Here is a 5,111-nt window from a genome sequence, read left to right on the forward strand (position 1 = left end):
ACCCACCTCCGCCCTCATCACCCAGGAGGCCTTCCCCGGCCTAGCCCGACGCAGGCTCCACAGTCTTTCACCAGCCTCCCAGCTGATGGCAGTGAAATTCACAGGAGCTCCCTCTGGGGCAAGGGTGCCTCCGCCTCCTCCATGGCAGCGTCCCCAGCCCTGCACGGGGCCCCCAGTGAACACATGGGTGAATAAATGAGTGAGGGCATGAGGGACGCATGAACACACGAATGAGAGAATGGCACTGGGGGTCTGTGAACAGCTTGTTGCATTGAAGATGGTGAAGGATTTTCATCCTGGTCCAAGCATGGAGGCCTCTCTAGAAACCGTCCCTTCCAGCTCCATGAGGGGTGAACTCTGAGCTCAGAGGCCATGGGGCCAAGTGCAGACAATGGCTTTGAACTCTGGAGGAAGGAAAGAAGCCACCCTCCAGGAAGGAATAAGAACCGCTCTGGAACATTCCCAGGAAAGGTCGCTGGGGGGCAGACCTGAGAGGTTCCCCGGACTCGGCGGACCCAGATCCCCCGCAGGGCAGCCCCTGGTGAGTCAGGGCCTGAGTCAGCGCCCTCCGCCTTCCCAGAGGCCCCGCCAGGACCTGCAGCCCTGGGCGCCCCAGCAGCCCGGCCCTGCTCAGCGCAGCTCTGGGTTGGAACTTGCACTTTCCGGTAACTCGGACCTCCCCCCGGCCGCCTTCCCAGGCGCCACCAGGCCCAGCAGATCGTCACCGTCCAGGTGCAGGGCGGGGGTGTGTGAAAGTCAGGCCTGGGACCCGGGCAAGTTGCTGCCGTGCCCTCTTGCTTCCCGGGGGACATCCTTCACCTTTGTGCGCCCAAACCCTCTGTGCTGCGGTTCCAACCCCCCTCCACATTCCCGCCTGCTCCTCCGGGCCTGCCCGTTCCCTCTGCCTTCCTGGGAACCTCCCTCTATCTCCGCATCTTCCGCCGCTCCCTTCCCTGCAGCAGCCAGCGGGCTCCGACTCTCGCTCTTCAGGGAACACCGCCCTTGGCGCCACGCCCACCTCCACCCGCGGCCACCTTCCCTCCCTCCCACCGCCAGACCTTCAAGACAGGATCTACCCCGGGCGGCCCCCAGCACAGGTCTCAGCCCCCTCCAGACTGGGGTTGTCGCCACCCTCCACTGAAATGGCGGCAGCCAGCTCCCTCCTGCCGCAGCCGGTGGCAGCCAGCTCCGGGCCTGGCTGGCCCCGCCCACCCTGTGTCTCGAGTGGCACCCACGGCGCTGTTCCTGTCCCGCCTGTCTTCTCGTGACCTCATCCGGCTCCAGACTCTCACATGTTTACGCCTTCAGCCCTGCCCAGCCCTGGACCCCAAGTCCCCTCCAATATTTCTTTTTCCTTTCTTGTATTTATTTATTTATTTATTTATTGAGAGAGTTTCGCTCTTGTCGCCCAGGCTGGAGTGCAGTGGCGCGATCTCGGCTCACCGCAACCTCCGTCTCCCCGGTTCAAGCGATTCTCCTGCCTCAGCCTCCCAAGTAGCTGGGATTACAGGCGTGTGCCACCACGCCCGGCTAATGTTGTATTTTCAGTAGAGACGGGGTTTCAGCATGTTGGTCAAGCTGGTCTCTAACTCTTGATCTCAAGTGAACGACCAGCCTCAGCCTCCCAAAGTGCTGGGATTACAGGCGTGAGCCACCGCGCACGGCTATCCCTTCCAATATTTCCGAGGCCAGCTGCCCAGAGAAGGAGGGCTGGGTGGAGAGGACCGTGCCAGCAGCAGTAGGCCTGGGCCAGGAGACAGGCACGCACCTCCGCGGTCTCTGGCGAGTCTATGTCCACACAGCGGCAGGACCTCCACCCCCAGCCACCTGCAGCAGCCCCACATCTCCCCCGGGTCACCCTGCTGACATCAAGAATGCCTCCCCCAATGTCCCAACCCATGAGGGCTTCTTGGAGCTGAACCAGGGCACCGGCCACTTCTGGAGGGGGGCTGCTCGTGACTTCCGACCTCTGTCTCGCTAGTTGGCATGAGAAGACTGGACTCCTTCTGCAGGCCTCAGGGCAGAGGCAGATGTCAGCCCCCAGGGATGTCACTGCCAGAACCCCAGATGCCCCAAGCCATCCGGACTCCCCCTGTGCAGTATCTCTGCTACAATAAAATGTACCCAGATCTGAGTCCTCTCACCTGGGCGACTGCCAATGTCCCCTGCGGCCCCATACCCCGCCCCCAGGAGCCCAGAGAATCTTTCTTTTTAAAGATATTCAGACCTCACAGATAAGTCTGCCCTGACCAGCCCCTCCCCAGTTCCCAGGCCCTATCCTGACAACAGCCACAACTTCGGAGCAGCTGAAACCTGCTGTGAGTGAAAAATGAGAAGCCGTTGTTTTAATTTTACTTTCTCTGATTACTAATGAGGTTATTTCTTCTCTGCATAAAAACTTCATTCGTGTTTAATTGGATTTTTGTCTTTTTGTTAATGTATAGGAGCTCCTTTTGTTCTTACATATATTATGAATTCAAATTCTTATAGATAAAGATTAATGTTTAGAGGCAAAATCATGGTTCTCATGCAAATACAAATTGAACACACCTAAGATTTTATTTAACTCGTTAATAAGGGAACCAGTAAGGTTAAAACCAGTTCAAAGGAGAATTGGAAAGACAGATGTGTAGGCAACAAGGAAAGCTGAAACAGATTTGCTTATTGGTGCAAAGTGCTTAATATCATAGAGAGCAATAAAGTGTACTGTTTGGGATTATCTTTTCCATGGGACAGAATTCAATTCAGTCTCTATGGAGCAAAATTCATTTGCATTCTATGGGCAGGATCATTGGCCTTATAATTGGTTTTCTATAAGTTAATTTCTCCCCTGACAGAGTTGTAAAATAGCTGAGTCCATAGCATAGCAGTTGAAGAAGGACCCCATCGAATCAGATCATTCCCAGCGGGGTCACTAGACAGATGCCACTTAGCACACCACTGAAAGGACACCCGCCGTAAGCCCATTTCCAAGTCTATGACTTTTTTTTGCTCTACGTCACTTATCTTTTCACTTTGTTGTCTTTTGTCCTGAAGTGATGTTATCATTAATCAATGGTTTCATCTGTGATTTGTGCTTTCTGTATCTTGTTTAAGACATCTTTGCAACCCATATAGAAACACACTCAATTTTTTTGCAAGTTGACTTAAAGTATTGCTTTTCGGCTGAGTGCGATGGCTCATGCCTGTAATCCCAGCACTTTGGGAGGCCGAGGCGGGCGGATAACTTGAAGTCAGGAGTTTGAGACCAGCCTGGCCAACAAGGTGAAACCCTGTCTCTACTAAAAATACAAAAATTAGCCAGGCGTGGTGGTAGGCACCTGTAATCCCAGCTACTCAGGAGGCTGAGGCAGGAGAATTGCTGGAACCCGGGAGGCAGATGTTGCAGTGAGCTGAGATTGTGCCACTGCACTCCAGCCGGGCAACAGAGTGTAACTCCGTCTCAAAAAAAAAAAAAGAAAGAAAAAGAAAAAAGTATTGCTTTTCTTATGCATTTGTTTGTTTGTTTGTTTGCTTTTTTTTTTTTTTTTTTTTGGAAATGAAATCAACTAGGCTGGAGTGCAGTGGTATGATCTTGGCTCAGTACAACCTCTGCCTCCCGGGTTCCAGTGATTCTCCTGCCGCAGCCTCCTGAGTAGCTGGGATTACAGGTGCCTGCCACCATGCCCGGCTAATTTTTGTATTTTTAGTAGAGACGGGGTTTCACCATGTTGGCAAGGGTGGTCTCTCAAACTCCTGACCTCAGGTGATCCGCCTTGGCCTCCCAAAGTGCTGGGATTACAGGCAGAGCCACCGCGCCCGGCCTAATTCCTGTATACATCTTATAATCTAGCAGGGCAAGTTCTCACCATCTTGTTCTTCTTCTGCTTCCAAATAGTCCCGACTATTCTTGGACATTTCCATTCCCATATGAATTACAGAATCAGCTTGTCACAGAAATCCCATCTCTCTCTTTTTTCCTTGAGAGGTTTAGTGTCAGGTTTCTTGTATGTTTTAGCCCTACCATAAATGGGAGATTTAAGTTTTGTTACATCTTCTAACTTGCAAATGCTGGTAAATAGGAACACTGCTTATGACTGATGAGGATCTGATGTCAATCTGATGAATTTTCTCTAGAACCAGTAGCTTTTATTTATTAGTAGCTTTATGGATTTTTTTTTTTTTTACTCGTAGCTTTAGATTTTTTTTCTCTCTATCCTAGATGTTCTGAAATTCCATTATGAGGTACCTTCTAGTGGAATGTTGAGATTTTAATTTGTGTTCTTTCATTTGTCCTACTTGGCATTCACTGAGCACTTCCAATCTGAGGACTCACCTCTTCCTTCAGTTCTAGGGGATTCCTGTTTAATATATCACTAAATATTAATTATCTTTCCTTCTCACTAATGTCTACTCTTGGGCCTCTGATTAGATAAATGAGGCAGCCTCTGGATTTGCACTCCCTCTTTTTAAAGAAGCTACTCGCTGTTGTGTCATATAATTCCCCGTTATTGGACACTTCATTTTTTTCTTCCAAACCTTTCAAAAATTTTCCTTAGCCTTTGACTTTTAGAAATTTGACTGTGATTTGCCTAGGAGTGATTTTACTTGCGTTTACTCTGCTTGGGGTTTGTTGAGCTTTTTGGATCTGCAAGTTAATGCTTTCCATTAATACTGAGAAGTTTTCAACGATTATTTACTCAAATTTATTCTGCCCCTATGTCTCTCTCCTCTCCTTCTGGGACTCCAATTACATGTATTTGTGGTGCTTGGTACTGTCCAAGAGGACACCGCCATTCTCTTCTTTTTTCTCCTTTTTTTTTTTTTTTTTTTTTTTTTTGAGGCAGAGTCTCACTCTGTCACCCAGGCTGAAGTGCAATGGCACAATCTTGGCTCACTGCAACCTCCATCTCCTGAGTTCAAGTAATTCTCCTGCGTCAGCCTCCCAAGTAGCTGGGATTACAGGCACCTGCCACCACATCTGGCTAATTTTTGTATTTTTAGTAGAGACGGGGTTTTGCCATATTGGCCAGGCTGGTCTCAAACTTCTGACTTCAGGTGACCTACCCGCCTCCGCCTCCCAAAGTGCTGGGATTATAGGCATGAGCCACCATGCTCAGCCTTTTTACTCC

At 50.2% G+C, this 5,111-nt stretch overlaps 1 long non-coding RNA gene across 1 annotated transcript; it reads left to right on the forward strand.

The window, feature by feature from the left end:
* The first annotated feature begins 400 nt into the window (after positions 1–400).
* On the forward strand, positions 401–2,414 carry LOC129138432 (uncharacterized). Its single transcript, XR_008541667.1, has 2 exons — positions 401–665; positions 1,413–2,414. It is a non-coding gene; the product is annotated as an uncharacterized LOC129138432 (long non-coding RNA).
* The last annotated feature ends 2,697 nt before the right edge of the window (positions 2,415–5,111 follow it).

This window comes from Pan troglodytes, chromosome 23 (assembly GCF_028858775.2).
Source record: "Pan troglodytes isolate AG18354 chromosome 23, NHGRI_mPanTro3-v2.0_pri, whole genome shotgun sequence".
Taxonomy (NCBI): Eukaryota; Metazoa; Chordata; class Mammalia; order Primates; family Hominidae; genus Pan; species Pan troglodytes.